The sequence below is a fragment of the Bubalus kerabau genome, chromosome 20, assembly GCF_029407905.1.
Source record: "Bubalus kerabau isolate K-KA32 ecotype Philippines breed swamp buffalo chromosome 20, PCC_UOA_SB_1v2, whole genome shotgun sequence".
NCBI classification, from domain to species: domain Eukaryota; kingdom Metazoa; phylum Chordata; class Mammalia; order Artiodactyla; family Bovidae; genus Bubalus; species Bubalus kerabau.
In genome coordinates, this window is record NC_073643.1 from 18,005,968 (window position 1) to 18,025,585 (window position 19,618).

Below are 19,618 nucleotides of genomic sequence, written 5' to 3' on the forward strand. Positions count from 1 at the left end.
CATTATTCATTAATGGTTTGCAACTATTTCAACATAAAGGAATTTACCAAAAAATCGTTGCCTGTTTATGCCTGTTTGACTTCCTCTCCCAATCTAACAAAAAAGTTCTGGAAAATTCTCTCCCGCCACTGAAAGCTAGGACAGGATCAGACCCCTCTAACCTTGAATCCTCAGCTCTCCATAGGGACCTGAGCCCTGAGCTCATCCAGGGGTGCACCCTCTGCCCGGGCCGTCCCATCAGGGAAGTGTTCATCCAGAGGCATGACTACTGTCCACAGGACAAGTCTCCCGAGGCCCTGCTTCTTCCTCTCTCCTCAAATCCTCCTCCTCCAGGCAGCTTCCCCGAGTCATGAGAGGGCTGTGGCCCTTGAGGCGTGGACAGTTGGGCAAGAGGAACCATGGCTGCCTCAGGAGCCAGCTTACCTTTAGAAACTGCAAACCCTTGGCCTCAGTGTCCCCATCTGTGAAAGGAGGCCCAGGGCATGTTCTTGGAGCTCCTCCTCACCCTGAGTGAGTCTGACCCTGGAAAAGAGCTCTCCCTTGGATGGTCCTTGGCCACCAGCCCAGGTGCCTCTTGCTCCTTAGCAGTTGGAAGAGGAGGAAGTGGCCAGAGCAGACCTGAGTTGACACGAGGGGACCCTCTTCCCCCCTACATCCCAGCTACTGCAACCTGGTTCTACTGGTCACTCCAAACCCTTCCCTGTTAAAGAGCACTTTAGGGGCTTTTTTCTCTAAGCTGACGTGTTTCATATGGGGAAACTATAGGGTGAAGACTTGGCACCAGGCCCTTCTGTCTGCAGCAGGCAGGAGACGTGGGATTAGAACCCAGGCACCCCAAGGGCTGTGAGGCGTCCACGCGTGCGGGAGCACCCCCAGCTCTGGGAGCGTCCACCCCCAGGTCAGTACCAGGCGTTGGCAGGACCCCCACACATCCAGCAATACGATGGTCCTGTGAGGGTGGACAGCCTTGGGGTCAGTCGTGTCAGTCCTGGCCACAATGGTGCACACAGGTCAGTGGGGGGTCAGGGCTGACTTTACCCGGCCCTGGGCGACCATTGTGAGGACCAGGAGAGGTGGTGCCCCTCTGCTCCTCCTGAGTGACCTTGGCAGTGGCCTTGGCCTTGCCCCTCAGTCCAGACTGCTCAGGCAGCCCCACTGTCCCTGCTCTAGCTGGGCCAGGCCGTGCACTGGGCCCTACCAGTGGCTACAGTGTCATTCTGGAAGCAACATCTGTATACCCCTGCCCCAAAGTCCACCATAGCAGCTCATGCCGGGGGAACTGGCTCAGCACAGGGCATGGCCATGCGGGAAGGAGCCATTGGATTTCACCCTCAGAGTCTTTGGGTGGAGGTCAGTTTTTCTTTCTGTCACCACCTCAGGCACTGGCCTAGACCAGGTGTCAGCAGGCATAAGGCAGGGTTTCCGGGTGAGCAGGATGAACAGCAGGAAGGCGTCAGAAGGTGTGACAGAGACACACGACACCACCCATGGAGACAGTGGCCCTGGGAACTTGCTTTATCTGCACCTCCAAGACAAGTAGGATGAACGAAGGGGGAAGAAAGGACAGGACTTGCACCCCTAGGAGAAAGCTGTGGAAGAGGAAAGGTTCCCTCACTCTGGGAAGCCCCTTCACTGGCAGGGAGATCAGTTGGGACTGCAAAATTTGAGTCTTAGAAGAGAGCAGAACAGCCAGCATGTGGCAGGCAGGACAGAGAGACCGATCAGCAGGCAGTCCTGGCCAACTCTGCACTCCCCAACCCAAGTCACTCATCTACTGTTGCACAAGGGGGCTGAGGTGCAGAAACTCCGTTTTCTGCAGACAGACCCGGGGAGAGGACTGAGGTTTGCTGCCTGCTGACACTAGAACGTGGTCTGGGCCACAATTCGGGGTGCAGAGGACAGAGCCCGAGTCTGCCATAAAAGCCTCGCTGTTAACACACGCGCGAAGAGAGGGGCGCGTCCCCACATCAGCCTCACGCTCCGTGTGCTCAGTGGACACAGCTCTGCTGCCAGCAGCTCTGGGAGCACTCGAGCCAGCAGGCTGCCCACACGTGGAGGAGGGGCTGAAATCTGAGCCAGTTCCCAGGGGCTGTTTGTCTTTGTAGGCACAGCGGCTGTGGGACATTCCTGGTGCTCCCATGCTGGGGCAGGTCCCACACTAGCAGCCGTGGGCTTTGCGGGCACACACACAGAGGCGAGCAGGTTCTGGGCTTATTCCATAGCTCCCACAGCAGGTCCAGGTGTCTGACTCCAGCAGGTCCGGTGCCAGACTCGAGCACATCTGCACCTGCAGTTCTGCAACCACAGTGCCTGAGAAACACCTGGGCCAACTGTTAGTGTTCCCATGAGTGAGAACGGGCAGTCCCACAAATGAGGCGGGGCTGAGGGCAGTGCCAACAACAGTGTACTTTGTGAGCGGGCACAACGGATGATGGGCGACACTGTGGAGACACTTCCCAGTAGACACATCCTGCAGAGGAGTATTCAGCAGCTCCTCTCTCGGCAGGCTCAGACGGTTAGAGAGTCTGCCTGCAGGGCGGGAGACCGGGGTTCGATCCCTGGGTCCGGAAGATAGATCCTTGGAGAAGGGAATGGCAACCCACTCCAGTAGTCTTGCCTGGGAAATTCCATGGCCGGAGAAGCCTGGTGGGCTATAGTCCATGGGGTCGCAAAGAGTCGGACATGACTGATCACACACTCCCAGCAGGAGCATTCCAGCCCCACCTCCCTCACACCACAGCTTAGAACCGGACCTGGAGGCCTCTGTCCTAACAAGTAGGAAGCAGATCCTGCTCCCGGACAGGGCTGTGAGAGCAAAAAGGAGGCCCCACTCCACATCCAGGGCAGGCTCCAGTCATTGTACCACCAACCACAACCACACCTCCTATCCGGGGGATAATGGCTAGCACACACTGAGGAAAGATGCGACAGGCAGACATACTAAAAACAGCGCTCACGCCAAAAATATTAGACTCACACAGGCTACGCAGGGACGGGCCCACATAAAAACAGCCCTTCAAGACCAGAGTAGATAACTGGTATTTCTAAATTCACAGACAAGTAGGAAGGAAAAGGAAGAAACTAAGAACTGATTAAAAGAACAAGAGAATTTCCCTGAAAGACCAAATGATGAAAGAGACCTCTCTGATCTCAAGAGACCCCGAGATCAAAAAGGAGGTCATAGAGGTCATAAAAATACTGAAGGAATTAAGAAAAGCCATCAGTAGAAATGCAGATCACTGTAACAAGGAAATAGAAACTAGAAGCCCCTGCCTTCACAGCTCTGTGATCCTCACTCCACTCTGACTTGAGAACCACCCACAAATCTTTTTTTTTTTTTTTGGTCATGTTGCTGAATCTTAGTTCCCTGACCAGGGATGGAACCTGACCCCCTGCTGTGGAAGTGCGGAGTCCTAACCACTGGACCTCCAGTGAACTGCTCCACCCACAGATCTCTATTTTTCCTTCCCCCATTTCATGTCCCCTAATGTACGTGTGTGCACATGTGCACACACACACACTAGCCCACAGTGCAGACCTTGGGTGAAGTATGTGGTCTTGTTAATTGTAGGGCCCTTGCTTGAAGAGGTGTGGGGATAACGGTTACACTCACTGCTGGCTAACTTTCCAGATTAGACACCCTATGGACAGTCAGACCAACCTGGACAGGAAATTTCTGCCAAGCTTTTGTCACATGAACACGGTCAGCAGAAGAGGCCCTGCTAGGTCATGAAGCAAAAGACCAAGCCATGCTATATGCTCCAAGGGCTCTGGGTGGTTTGTCCACAGGATGAGTAATAGTCACTGTTCCCCTGGGGACTCTGCTGGTATAGACTGAGCCCTGATCCGTGTCCCAGGCTGAGCTTGAACCTCTCTGGGCATCCCTAGGATACTTGCTGGGACTCTTAGGGGCTAGATAGAGCGAGGCTAAGAAGCTCCTGCAAAGTCAGGACTAGGGGCCTGGCCACAACTCTGCCTGAAAGGCCAGCACCCCTAACCATGACAATGAGGTCTTTGTCAAGGCCATCCATCAGGGATCCTGGAGAGTGTACATTGGTCATCCCCCCCAACCCTGTGGAGCTCATGGCCCCTGCCCTCTGCCATGCTCAGCCATGCCCTTGGCATCAGCTGACCCCACCTGAGACCTGACCTCCAAGCCTTGTGTCCTGGGGCCTCACCCAGTCCTGGTTTCTGGGGACACAGTCACAGACTGTGCAGTTGAGCAGACGTGCAGACAGGCTGGCTCACTCCCACATCACAGGGAAGGGAAACTGAGGGCAAGAGAGGTGGGGTCCTGGCGGTATCAGAGGGTCATTGGCCAGAGGATCGAGGCTGGATCCCAGGCCTTTCTTCTCCAGCCCAGAGAACTGGGGTTTCCTGGGGTCCTCAGGCTGGGACAAGGTGTTTCAGAGCCTCCATTTACCACCTCCTGCCCAGCATGATCACGTCAGTAGGCAGGAGTCACTCCACTCCTGCGAGGGCCCAGAGGCTGCCCACTGTCCCACCAGAGCTTCGCCCAGCCCCTATTCCAACTGGGGAGGCTCTTTGCCCAAAGTCTCCCTGGCCCCAGGCTGCCCCCCACCACCCAGATCCAGTTTTAACCCCTTTCTGATTAGAGCCCAGGCTGGTCCTCAATGCAGCCCCAAAGCCCCAGTGGCCCTAGATTGTGCCCAAAGACACCAGGCCTTCGAGTCCCACTAAGCCCAGCTTGTTCCTATCTCAGCCAAGGCCGGGATCCTTCAGGCTCTGACTGGGAACTAGGCATATTACTCTGCAGCTGAGAGTAGAACCAAATTCTTGAATCCCAGAGTTAAAAATACCAAGATGTCTTGAGAGGTAAAGGAAGTTCTTAAAAAAAAAAAAAAAAAAAAAGTGTCAAAATCAAAGTTAAATTTATATGGGGTTTGAAAGCACTGGGCATATTCTTATAAGAACTCCTTAGTGCTTCTAGGGGAGGCAGGCTGGTCTTTTATGGCGTGAAGGAGTACTGGTGCCAGGCGACAATAGAAGCAAGGTGCTTAGAGGGCGTGGTCAGGCGTATTTGCTCAGGCTCAAAAGGAAAATCGGTTATTCCCAGTAAGGATGTTTTTCAGCTTGCAGGTGAAGCCCCAGAGGGCTGAAGGGCTGGGAGGAAAGGCAGAGGTTTGCGGCAGAAGGGCTGGCCCAAGGGGGCTGAACGGTGGCCGAGCGCCTCCTGGCGGTGAGATGGTGACAGGAACTGCAGAGAACGGCGAGGGGCTCAGGGCTCCATCTTTGGTCAGGAGAAAGGGCGGCGGAGCTGGGAAGGAGTTTCGGGAGCCAACGTCTTTCAGTGCAGCTTTAGGAGGGGGTGGAGGGGCGGCCTTCTGCGCAAGTGTGCCGGCCGCGCCCTGGGTGCTGGGAGGAGCACCCTGCACGGTCCCGCGCTGAGATCTGGGTCCCTCTCCTGGCTTCTGGAGAGGAGCTGGCGACGTTGCGGGTGCGTCTGTCTTCTGCTGGGGGTAGGTGATTTCTCCAGTTACCTCGTTTATCCAGAAAAATGTATCTAGAGTTTTCTTCCCGTGTCCAAATTGACTCTTTGACATAGCTACAAAGGAGAAAATGGAGACAACACGGGAGCGTCCTCAGTCTTCCATACTGAGGACGGAGGGCTCCACCTACGGCATCAAAGGGAACCATCAGCCACTGGGCTTCTATAAACCACCTGTGCTAGCCCTCTGTCATCCAGTATGCTCCAGAAATCCTTCCAGGACCAAGAATAGACCTACCTGGCGGCTCCAATGAATTCTAGGACCTTTTTTTTTTTTTTTTGGTAGTACCCGTGGGTCTTATGGGATCTTAATCCCCAGACCAAGGATTGAACTCCTGCCCAGCAATGAAAGCATAGAGCCCTAACCACTGGACCACAGGGACTTTTATAGGTTCTTTTGTTTCTTAATTAGCTTTTCAAATTTTAAAATTTTAATGAAGTATACTAAAAAGTATACTTTGGGGGCTTTCCTGGTGCAGTGGTTAAGAATCCACCTGCCAATTCAGGGGACACCGGTTCAATCCTTGGTCCTGGAAGATCCCATATGCTGCGGGGCAACTAAACCTGCAAGCCACAACTACTGAGCTTGTGCTCTGCACCAAGAGAAGTCCCGGCAATGAGAAGCCCATGCACTGCAGTGAAGAGTAAACCCCAGTCACTGCAACCAGAGAAAGCCTGCAGCAAGGAAGACCCAGTGCAGTCAAAAAGAAATAAGTAAAAATAAATCTTTTTTTTTTTAAGTATACTTTACATCTTTATCTAGTTCAAATATACTTGTGTGTATATGTTTGTGTGAATGCGTGTGTGTGTGTGTGAATGAATAGTAATAGTTTCATAATGTCAATGGTTGTGTGCCATGGTCTCTGATATTTTCTATGCAATTGGGTTCCCCCATAATCTTTAAGAAAATGCTCGTTGCCATTCCTGAAACTTATTTTATAAAGGAAGCAACAATGATTAAAGAATGATAGCTTCAAAAACACTGTCTTAGATTAACAAGAGAATGGAGAATGCTGGACCTTTTACAAAAGACAAAAAAAAAATCACTTACAAATTTTACAAACACATGACCATGTGTAGTCAGTGGAAAGGCCCCCTAAAGATGTCCTTGCCCTAATCACCAGAACCTGCGATTATGTTTTATTGTATGGCCAAGGGAACTTTGCAGATGTAATTAAAATTATGGACCTAAATCTAGGGCATACTATCCTGTATCACCTGGGTGCCCCAATCTAATCACTTGGGCTCTGAAAAATAGAGAACTTTTTCTCACTGGGGTCAGAGAGAGAGAGAACAGAAGAAGCAGAAGACAGACTAAGTATGAGAATGGTTCTACTGCCATTGCTGGCTTGATGATGGCAGGGACCAAGTGAAAACCATGAGAAGGAAATCAATTCTGTCAACAAAACAAATGAGCCTAGAAGTAGATTTTCCTCAGTCTCCAGGTAAGAGCCAAAGACAGACAAAGCCTTGAAGGCAGTCTTCTGAGACCCTAGGCAGAGAAACAAGCAACACTTGCCAGTCTCAGGCTCTGTGAGATAGTAAATGGCTCTTGTTCCAAGCAGCTACATTTGTGGTCATTTGTTACTGTAGAAACAAACTCACCATGGGAACCCTTTTCCAGGAACACTGCAAGAGAGGCTTCCCAGCTGGTTCTTTCTGAGCTCAGGGTAAGCCTGCCTTGGTGTGGGCCTCTTGGCCAGTCTGGGGACTCCTCTCACTTTCCTTGTCAATACTGATAATTGCTTTACTTTCGTTGGAATGGACAGGGACTGCCACCCCTGAGACACATCAAGTTACACTACTGAGAACGTCAGCGAGCTTTCAAGATCCTGACACCTACATCCTGTATGAAGCTCTGATTTGCTCTCAGGCAGAGAGGGTTTCTCCACCTTCCCCAGTGGTCCACAAGGCCATGGAGAAGTCAGCACACTGGGCAGAATTCCCAGAGTCAGGGTTGCTTGTAGCAAGGGCACACCATGGGTTGAATAGGTAGGGGCTGGCCAGGAACTAGGGGACTAAAAGCTGGGAAAGATTTGAAGCTCACCTGTCAGAAGGTGCTGGAGGGAGTCGTCTATGGAAGGAGCTTCAGAGAGAAAGGGCCATAGAAGACTGGGGGCTCCTAGCAACCTGATTATTGTGTCAAGTGCTTCCCATCCTATCCCAGTCCAGATTCTACCTAGTAACCTCAACTCTTTCCAGCAAAGCCATACACACACCTCACCCCTTCTCTGGTCCCCTCTGTCATAGCACCTGGAATCCCAACCTAGAGGTGTCCCTGACACCTGCCCTTCCCTTTCCCATAGTTGCCAACTTGTGCCAGCTCCACTGCATGGCTCCTCAAAGCAGCATCTGTTTTCTCTAGGATATAAGCCTATAGACAAGGGGCATGTCCTCCCCTGGCAGGGTTAGTTCATGTTTAGCGTAGTGGATGCCAGGCTAGAAATTTCTCAGATCTACTCCCTACTCGTGGCTCACCCTTGGACCCAAACTCTCTCCATGGCCTCAGCTCCCTGAGAACTAGACCTGTTCCCCATGGTGTCTTGTTTGCCGGAGCAACATATCATTTTGTTTCAAGCAGGACACATCGCTTCCTTCCCTTCCATACATCAGGCATTAATAAGTGCTGGCTTTAAATATCTTTTGGCTAAATATAATTTTCAAGGACCAGGGGCTTCCTGGCAGTCCAATGGTTAAGACACTGAGCTCCCAATATTGGGGCATGGGTTTGATCCCTGGTCAGGAAACGAAGATCCCACATGCCCTATGAAGGAGAAAAAAAAAAATTCAAGGACCAAATTATGTCAGAATCAGACACTCTTTTGTTGTATATGTGCATGTCTAAACTTTTCCTCTTTCCTTACAGAGAAGAACAATTAGCTGTCTAAAGTCAATTCCCTCTTATTTTTTCCTGTCACATTTTATCTCTTTTCCCTCTCCTGAATATGTGAAGGATTTACTCATCAAAAAAACACATTTGGATATTTTATATATATATATATATATATATATATATATATATATATATATATATATATTCTATGAACATTTAGGTTGGATGAAGCCAAAATTGTCTAAGAAAAAGGAAAGAAATGTTACTAAAGTATTTCTACTTATAAACATTAGAAAGTATACTTGGGAGTTTCCGGGCTGGTGGACACGTAGAAATGCTGGCACATTGATCACTCAGACGGGGCATGGATGCTACCCTGTGAGCCTCTTCCATCTGGCTGTTCCTGGGTTATATCCTTCTATAATAAACCAGTAATCTAGTGGGGGGGGGGGAAGTATATATACTTAATAGCCTTTGTAACTATTATGAGATAATAAGAATTTAAAAGAAAATCTATTTAAAAGAAAAATAATTTAAAATAATTTAAAATCAATTTAAAAGAAAATCTGGTATGATTCAGTCTTCATTAATTTATCATTTAAAAACATGTTAACACAATATTTTGGTTTGTCTAAGACCAAAATTAGATTTCTCATGATTCAAACTTCCTATATTTCTCATACTGGTTTCATTAGTTAAATCTGTATCCATTATATTCCATTCTATAACTTAGTGGAAAGTAGGCTTCATCCAATCCATTGAAGACCTGAAGGGAAAAAAAAGCTCTCGTGACTGTCTTCAGCCTGTAATACCAGTCTTCTCATGCCTTTGGCCTCCATCTTAGACTGGAGTGCAGTACCAGCTCGCCTGAGTCTGGACTTCTCAGCCTTCATAATAATGTAAGCCAGTTCCTTATACACACTCTCTCTCTCTCTACATACACACACACACGTACACACATATGTTGGCTCCATTTATCTGGACAACCCTAATAGAGTCTTTTTAAATGACTACATTAGTAGAGGTTCCTTTTTTGTCACCAAACTATTCTGCTCCCAGTCCTTTCAGCATACACTTAAATCCTGTTGTTCGCAATTCCCTTGCATAGATCTAGTTTTCTTTTTTTTTTTCAAAAAGACATCTTTACAAAATGTTCATGTTTTTAAAGATTGCAGAAATAAATTCACCCTTAAAAATAAAGACCGCCCCTCAAAATTAAATTTCCCAGAAATTAAAGTTCACAGGACTAAAACAATTGCCCTTGCCCAGGCACTTTCAGCGGCAAAAGCAGAGAGGTACATATCTACACTGGTCGCAAAGGTGCTTTCCTCCACAAATTGCCTTGGAGGGTCCATGGTGTCAGGACAGGGCGAGCGCTGTGACTGGCTGAAGACCTTGATGTCATAAAGGCCAGCTGCCGGCGCCAGAGAATAAAAGAAGATGGCCGTGGGGCAGGGAGGGGATAACCAGACTTCAGCCACTCCTCCTCCTGGTCCTTTCCTTGGAAGTCCTCCTTCCCTCAGACCCACTGAACATGGCCTTGGAACGCACGTAGCATTCCAGTCCCAGGCCTGAAGTCTTCTCACTGCCCCTCAATCGGACCCACCTTTTTCACCCAGCATCGAACAGCTGAATAGCTGCTCAGATCTTGAAACATACTCCAACCTAGAAGGTAGGGGCTTTCAGATTTCACCAGGAAGGATGGTCACTTCATACCTCCTAAAAGAAATAGAACTTACAAATGCATAGGAAATAGCCTTTGGCAAACAAGGGTGTCAGTTATTTAGACCAGGAGTGGAGACACATTGGACTGAAGGTCTGATCAAACCTAAAAATGAATTTTGGACAGTTTAGGAGACCTCTCTTGTTTCTGGCAAAGCTTCTGAAAAGCTGTACCCCCACAGGGTATGGGGTTAGTTCATTGAAGCCCAGGGACCATGGGGTTCCTTGCTGTGTGAGGGGTGGATGCCTCCATTGCCCACTGATGGAGAACTCACTGAGGTTTTCTCTCCCCTCCTGTAGATGTCTAGAAGTCAGGTGGGGTCAAAGAACAGGCCTCTGCCCACATTTATGTGGGTAAATGAAGTCACAGCACAAGTCACCTACCCCATGTGGAAGACAGATCCGCCAGCACTGTCTTCTGCTTGTCTGCTGAACCTGACATGTGAACCCCCATCTGGATGTGGGGCTGGGGATGTGGTTCCCCCCTGTCCCAGAGGCCCACCTATTGTCCCTACACAGACATGGGGTCCAGTAGCATCCCCCGCTTCTGCCTCTCCAAGAAAAAGTGGCCCAAAGAGCCCTGGCTACTCTCCAGGTGCTGACCAGGTGCCTGCTACTCTCAACAGACCTGCATCGCTGCCAGATACAGGCCCTCCTCCACTTTGCAGGCCATCCATACTGCCCCCCCAGCCACTGCCTGCTACGCTCCCCTCCCCACAAGGCACTGTCCCAGCGCAGAGGCTTTCCTACTTTCATGATTTGTCCCTAAAGCTGACATCCTTCAGCCCCGAGAAAGTCATCTTCCAGGTGGTTAGCCTTACTCACAGGATGCTCCACAGGATCCTCAGAGGCCTCCAGCCGGACACAAATCATGACCTGGTTTGATCTTTAAAATGTCTCAAAATCTAGTTTTGTAGGCTTTCTTCAATTCTTTTTATCGTTTTATATACATATAATTATTTTAGATAATTAAAAAAATAATGTCCTGTGTGTTAGTCTTTGTGCTACTACGTGTTTCCTGTTTCAAAAAAATATATATGATTATTAGGAAAATGATGAGGATATACACTGAAAAAAGGCTGGGACCTAGAGTCTTTCATTTCAGTGGTCCTATAAAGAGATAAGCCTTCTACTATTGAAAATGAAAGGAATCCAAACCATAGGGAACATTTAGTGGCCTCTGCCACACCAATCGGAGAAGGCGATGGCACCCCACTCCAGTCCTCTTGCCTGGAAAATCCCATGGATGGAGGGGCCTGGTGGGCTGCAGTCCATGGGGTCCCTAAGAGTCGGACACGCCTGAGCGACTTCACTTTCACTTTTCACTTTCACGCATTGGAGAAGGAAATGGCAACCCACTCCAGTGTTCTTGCCTGGAGAATCCCAGGGACGGGGGAGCCTGGTGGGCTGCCGTCTCTGGGGTCGCACAGAGTCGGACACGACTGAAGCGACTTAGCAGCAGCAGCAGCCGCCATACCAATTGCATATGGAATCTTTCAGAGAGTTGGAGACAGAAACACAAGGGAGAAGAAACAACAGAAATATAAAGCAACCAAAAAACAAAAGATAAAATGGCAGTCATAAGTCTTCATATATCAGTAATTATCCTAAATTTTAGGTGAATTAAATTCACCAACCAAAAGACAGGGTGGCTAGATGGGTTAAAACACAAGATCCCATTATATGGTGCTCCCAAGAAACTCAGCTCTAGAGACAAATGTAGGCTCAATGTGAAAGGATGGGATACTCCAAGCAAATGGCAGCCAAAAGAAAAAGTGTGGCCATACTCATATCAGACAAAACAGACTTCAAACCATAAAAGGTTAACAAGAGACAAATATAATGATAAAAGGAATGATTCATCAAAAAGGCACGACATGTATTAACATATAGGTACATAACCTGGAAACACCAAAAAATATGAAGCAATTAATATAATTGTTTAAAGGGAGGAAAGGAGAAATTGACAGCAACACAGTAATTTTAAGGGACTTCTACACCTCACTTACATCAATGGATAGATACTTCAGACAGAAAATCAACAGGGAAACACTGGCCTTAAGTGAAACATGGAACCAAACAGACCTAAAACTATATAGAAAACATTCCACCCAAAAGCTGCAGAATACGTTCTTCTCAAGTGTATATGGAACATTCTTAAGAATAGACCATGTGTTAGGACACAAAAAGTTATTCAGTAAACTTAAGAAAACTAAAATCACATCAAATATCATATTCAATGGTGAAAACCTGAGAACTATCCCTCTAAGATCAGGAATAAGACAAGGGCCCTACTCTCCCCATTCTTATTCAACGTGGCATTGGGAGTCCTAGCCAGGGAAATTAGGCAAGGAAAAAGAAGGAAAAGGCACTCAAATTGAAAAGAAACAAGTAAAACTTTCACTATTTGCTGATACCATTTTTGTATACAGAAAACACTAAAGACTCCATACAGACAAAAAAAAAAAAAAAAACCTACTAAAAAAATAAACAAATACAAGGCCTTCCCTGGCAGTCCAGTGGTTAAGAATCCACCTTCCAATCCAAGGGACACGGGTTCAATCCCTGGTCTGGGAAGATTCCACATGCCGAGGGGCAACTGAGCCTGTATGCCACGACTACTGAAGCCTGCTAGCTCTAGAGACCCTGATCTGCAACAAGGGAAGCCACCACAGTGCAAAGCCCACATACGACAATAGAGAGTAACCCCCACTCCCCACAACTAGAAAAAGCCTACATGCAGCAATAGACACCCACCGCAGCCATAAATAAATAAAGCATTAAAAAAAAATACAGTAAAGTTGCTAGGTACAAATTAACATATAAAAATCTGTTGCATTTTTGTACAGTAACAATGAATCAGCAAAAAGACACATTAAGAAAGCAATTTCATTTACAATCACAACAAAAAGAATAAAATAAAAATGGCAACCCACTCCAGTACTCTTGCCTGGAAAATCCCATGGACTGAGAAGCCTGGTAGGCTACAGTCCATGGGGTCGCAAAGAGTCGGACAGGACTGAGCGACTTCACTTTCACTTTCAGGAATAAATTTAACCAAGGAGTAAAAAACTGAGAACTCTAAGAGACTGTTGAAAGAAATTGAAGACACAAAGAAATGGAAAAATATTTCATGCTCATTGATTGGAAGAAGTAACATTGTTAAAATGTCCATATTACCTAAAGAAATCTACAGATTCAGTGCAATCCCTATCAAAATCCCAATGATATTTTTCACAGAGGTAGAAGTAAAAAATCCTAAAATCTGTATGAAACCACAAAGGATCCAGAGAGCCAAAGCAGTCCTGAGAAACAAGAACCAAGACGCAGGCTGTCGCAGTCACTGATGTCAGATTTTACTACAAGGCTAGTAATCAAAACAGCATGTATTAACAGAAAAATAGATGCTTAAGACTCTTTGCTTCCACTGCAAGGAGTGCAGGTTTGATCTCTGGTCAGGGAAGTTCTGCACACTGCGAGGTGCAGTCAAAAAGAAAAAGAAATGTGTTGGAGAAAATGTAGGAAAGAAAGAATCTCATATATTGTTCATGGGAAAGTAAGTTGGTACAGCCACTATGGAAAACAACATGGCAATTCCTCAGTATATTATTAGAATTACCGTATGATCCAGTTCTGCTTCTGGGACTTATCCAAAGAATATGGAAATATAATTTTGAAAAGATAAAATGCACCCTATGTTCACTGCCACAGCATATACAATAAGCAAGATGTGGCAACAACTGAAGTGTACCCATCAACACAAGGGTATGTTGTATATTATATATAAAGATGTGGATAAAGGATAAAGATGTGGTGTATATATACAATGGAAATGTTATTCAGTCATAGAAAGATGAAATCTTGCCATCTGTGACAGAATGGACTTTAAGGGTATTACACTAAGTGAAATAAGTCAGATGGAGAAAAACAAAATACAATTTTATTCATACACAGAATATAAAAAACAAGAATAAAAACAGATACAAAGAATAAGTTGGTGGTTATCAGAGGGTAAGGGTGAAAAGGGTAAAAGGGATCAATTGTATGGTGGATCAAAACTAGACTTTTGGTGGTGAGCATGCTGTAGTGTATACAAAAGTAGAATTACAGTGATGTACACATGAAACTTAGGCTACAAACCAATGTTGACTCAATTAAAAATGTTCCCATGAATGAATGAATGGACAAATGAATGATTACTCCAACTACTGTGACCAATGATAAGTGACAAGTCATCCTAGGACTGAAGCTTCAGTGTGTGAACAAGACATTTGAAGACAGGAAAACACCAACTGTTATTATACACTGGATTACTCTAGTACTAGCAACCAAGGCTTACCAGTTGGGACATTCTACAATCCAAATCATAGAGGTAAAATCATAGTAGTAAGACTTTCTACTTACCTGAAATAGCTCCTTCTGATGATATTGCAGCACCGAGCTTGCTCTCAGGACTCCAACTAGACTTTCTTTTTTTTTTTTGGAAGAAAATTAAGTCTTATTTATTTTTAAAACCAAACCACTAGGAAAATATATCACAGTCTTGAAACAGCAAATAGACAATATTATCAAGTAATAAGTTGGTAAAAACCCAAGGTCCTTATCACAATGATAAGGTGCCAGAACTGGGACAAGAATGACACATGTACCAAAGGCCCTGGCAAAAGTGGTGTTTGGTAACATAGAGAAGTCCCTTTATCGCTCTAAAGGAGCTAAAGCTCACCCCTCAATTGTTACTTTTCCTCCCTTGACTTCTGTTGCCAGGGGATTGTCTCAGTAAAGCTCTGTTATTTCAGGGGGCAAAGGGAGCACCACTGGGTTTAGGCTTTCATTCTGTTTCATGAAAACCAGATTTTTCCAAAGCCTGTACTTCACAACCCTCTTAATTAAGCAGCTAACTCTTCCTCTTTCACTGTTCATTCCTGAATATGAGCATAGAACGCTGTCAAAATCCCGTTTCCCTTCAAGGGTGAGTGTCACTCTAAGACTCTCTTGTCGCTTGGCTGACGTTGCTGCAGGCAGCCCCAGGGCTCACCATGGCTGCTAGTGAAAGGGAACACTTGCTTCCTTTACCCGTGTGATACCACTTCTTATATTTTTGCAGGGTCTCCAAGCTGAAAAATGTAGTGTGAAAATTTTAAGAAATACACAGCCACATCTTGATGGTCAGAAATGAGTATCTGCAGGGACCCTTTCGAAGTTTTTATCCAAACTGCCTCTCCCAACTTTACATCTTAAATTAACATCATGCCCTTGTTTATGAAACAAAACCAAGCAAAACAAAATCCCTAGAAACCCCCTGTCCCTTTCTAAATTAGTGACTGCGTGGGTTTTATTAATTTGTGGGAAAAGTTGTAGTGATCCTTCTGGTAAACAGCAGGTGGGCAACAAACAGAAACACCTCTTCTCATATTCCACTAGACCATAAGCAGGTTAGATGAACCTGCCAGCCTCTTGGTATCTGTACAGTAAGAGAATCTGGGCCCTGGTGTGGTACAAGGGAGACTCCCTATTACCAACAGAAGCACTTGCCACATGAAATTCAGGCTCACAAAAAACCTCCTGAGCTATCTGTGACCCAAACTTTAGTTGTTTTTCCACTTCCCTTTCTAGGATTGAAACACAAAGGAAGCAGCGTTCAGAGCAAAGAAATACAGGCCTTAGACTTGCTGCCATCCTTAATTTCCTCATTCATCAACTTTCCTTAAAAGACCCAAATCCCCATTCCTCTTTTTAAATCGATTCCTGCCCTCACCCCTGATGGCCACTAGCAGACAGCTATTTCCTAATGGATGAGAGAGATTCCTTCACCTTCCTGGTCATGGTCGGGATGAGGTTCACATGATCATCCACACACTTGGTCGCGCAGGTCTCCAGCCGCGGCTCACCTGAAGCTCCTCACTCCCCACATCTATTGAATCTTTGGCCTTGTCACTGCAGCATGTGGTGTGCCGGGCCAGGCGTCCTGGAACTTCTCCAACCCGCTGGTCACCAGGGCCTGGGCTTGAGCCAGAGGTGCATGGCAGTGCTCAACGCACTGGTGCACTTGCTGCATGGACGCCTGGCTGTCTTTGCAACAGCCAGCGCTGCACTGGAGCATGAGGCCCTGCATCTTCCAGATATTTTCCCTCTCCAGACTCTTCACCATGGAGTCCACCGCCTCCTGCACTCGGAGCTGCTGCAGCTCCATGGTGACCCGCACTGTTCTGGCTGCGCCGGCGCCCACGTGGACTCCCGCACACAGACTAGACTTTCTGCTTATATATACCTTCTATTTCTTTTTTTCTCACATGACTTTTTAATTTAATTGAAGGCTAATTACAATATTGTGGTGGTTTTTGCCATATGTTCACATGAATCAGCCTTAAGACATAGAAGTTCCTGCTTATGTTCACATTAGACTGCAGCTTGACAGAATAAGCTTCTCAGCTGTGGATCTGATGATAGAACATTTAAATGTATATAATTAATTGTAAATGGACCAAGAAGGAAAACCTGTGGATTTTCCCAACAACTTTATACTTCTACATGAATAAGATTCATGTGTCCAACTATTATGTGGAAATGTCTGCTTGACTCTAAAAGCACATTTCTCTTGGATTGCTGATGTCAGTACTTAGTATTGTTCTATATACGTAATGCCTCCTTGGACTGACTCTCACCAAGGGAGAATCTTCCATGGCCATTTTAAATAAGCCACAATGATGTATCTGAAGGCAGTCTGTTTTCTGCTCTCATTCAAATCTTAAGTTGCAGAGGGAAAACATCCATACTTAGACCAATTTTTTCTACCTCTATTCAATATATTTATCAGATTCTTTAATTCACACCAAAAGGAACCATCTATTGAAACCACATTAATATCCTATGAATCTTAACCAGTACACCTAGATGCACACGTTCTCCTTGCCTTTAATAGTGATTTAATAGTGAAAGATTTAATACAGATTTAATAGTGAAAGGCATGAACTGATGTGCTCCCAGGTCATTTGGGCATCAAAGATAGCTCAATCATGAATGTAAATGGAAGCATCCTTGCCTTTTTGCCTTTTTAATTGGTTCTAGGACTCCACTGTCTGGTTTCCCCTGTGCTCTGTTGGGGTCTTATCCAGGTCACTGCTCCATTTGAGGCAAATCTGGATTCCGTGTTGTGTTTTGTTAAAGTCACTGCTGCTGCTGCTGCTGCTGCTAAGTCGCTTCAGTCGTGTCCGACTCTGTGTGACCCCATAGATGGCAGCCCACCAGGCTCCCACGTCCCTGGGATTCTCCAGGCAAGAACACTGGAGTGGGTTGCCATTTCCTTCTCCAATGCATGAAAGTGAAGTGAAAGGGAAGTCGCTCAGTCGTGTCTGACTCTTAGCGACCCCATGGACTGCAGCCCACCAGGCTCCTCCGTCCATGGGATTTTCCAGGCAAGAGTACTGGAGTCGGGTGCCAATGCCTTCTCCGGTTAAAGTCACAGATTTCCCTTATTAAATTTATTAATTGATTGAATCTTGTAAAATAACTGTTCATGAAGAGGAATACTCTTAACTGTGTTCTTAATTTTGAGAAATTCTTCCTGAGACTTTCATTAAGTTCATTACAGCAAGATAAGGTCAGTCAACAGCTATTACGTCGATGGGTAAAACCAACTGATGACATAATTCACACCTTTAAGTGACCAACTGTCTACAATTTAACACAAAATCTCTTCAACAAGTATTATCAGCCTCAAAATTTTAAGTCAAATATCCTAGGAATTTTAAAAATACTTCAGCAAAGTTGCATCATTTATTAGCTTATTATCTTTCTGCTTCAAACCTGCCCTTCTAGAGATGCTCTGTGATGACGGGATTGGAATTCTGCAATCCACGTCTCTGCCTTGCCTGCTGGTTTCATTAGGTTCTGCAATCAATGAGTATGAGTGAGAAGCTTCAATACTGGAGGATATGATGATTCATTTTGTGTGCCAGCTTGTCTGGGCCACAAACATTTGGTCAGATATTACTCTGTAAGGGTGTTTTTTTGGATGCGATTAACACTTAAATTGGTGGGCTGTGTAAGTAAAGCAGATTACTGTCCATAATGTGGAGAGGCCTGTTCTTATCAGTTGAATGCTGGAATAAAACAAAGACTGGCCTTCCCAGGCAACCAAGAATACTCTAGCAGACTCTCTACCGACTTCACCCGCAACATCAGCTCTTTCAGGTTCTACTGCAAACAGCCTTTGGGCGGAACTGGAATATGGGCTCTCCTGGATCTCCAACCTGCTGGCCCACTCAGTGAATTTTGGACCACATGAGCCAATTTTATTCTATTTATATACACACACACACATATCCTATTGATTCTTATCCTCTGGTGAATCCTAACATAGGAGGAAGAGGAGACTTGTTCCTTCTTGCTTTTTGTGGGCAATGCTTTCTGTTCCCAATGCATCTTCCTTCTGCGGCAATTCCTTCTGGTAGTAGCAGTAGAGTCCGGCCCAGCTGTGCTCTCCTTCTCACAGGTCTGAATTCAGTCCCACAGGGGTTCACATGCAATGTCTACCTAATCTTTTAACAATTCAAACCACTCCTCTTGGTTCCTGCTTTGTAGCTTGCCCTGTAGAGGTGGAATCAATACAATACCACCATCTCAAACTGGTTCAGATGTTGAAACTAATGACATCACAACATATCAAAAGGTTATGAAAGTTTATTATTCACATAATGAGGGTCTGTGGGGACAGCAGGATAGGTACCAAAGCCAGTTGGTTTGCCTTGATAAAGGAGGGGTGAGTGGCTCTGGTTTTTATTGTGGTTAGGCGTGAGGATTCCAGTACAACTGAAAAGGTCAGGGTTGGCATAAACCTGGTCATCTTGAAAGCTGAGACGCTGTGCTTGGAATTTCTTTTCAGCTTGTCCAGATGCAAGGCAAAATGTGGGCAGAGCTTGAAATCCGTCGGTGGCCAAACATCCACAATGAGGCCAGATTCTCTCTCAGCTCCTCCAGTCGTGGGTGGTAGCTCCTCCTCACAGTCACTACCTCCATGATACCTTAGCTTTCTCTTTTTGCCTTTTTACTTAGATAGATCTAGCGAAAAATTCTCTGCAAATTTTTTGTTAAAATAACTGACATGGTTTCTGGCTCCTGACTAGAACCTGGCTGAGAAAAGGTTCAGCCTCTTTGCTCTTCTTAGCTGGCTTAGCACTAACTTAAAAAGAAGGGTGTTTGGTGTGTAAACCTACTCACTACCCTAAAACAGAGCAACGGATGATGAACCATCTTCCATCCACAGGATCCCAGGCTACAGCTTCTGATATCACTTGTTATTTTTAGGCAAGGAGGAATTAAAGGAGACATAGCTTATAACATCCTTTTAAACTGCAGGTCTTGAAGATTACATGTCAATACATGGAGAAGATCCCCACTCTTTTTAGCTGCTGCCTGGTTTACCACTGTGGATGCTCCAGACCTGCTGATGCACTCCTTGACTAGGAGCAATTTGTGCTGCCCTGCATTTCTGTAGGCCAGGAACCTGAAGCCTTGAGAGAAGGAATGGCCTGCTCTAGGAAACACCACATAAATGG

General features: G+C 46.1%; 1 pseudogene; it reads right to left on the bottom strand.

Moving 5' to 3' along the window:
• Window positions 1-14,559: 14,559 nt before the first annotated feature.
• LOC129634746 (protein FAM136A-like) lies at window positions 14,560-19,501 on the bottom strand (annotated as a pseudogene).
• Window positions 19,502-19,618: the final 117 nt, after the last annotated feature.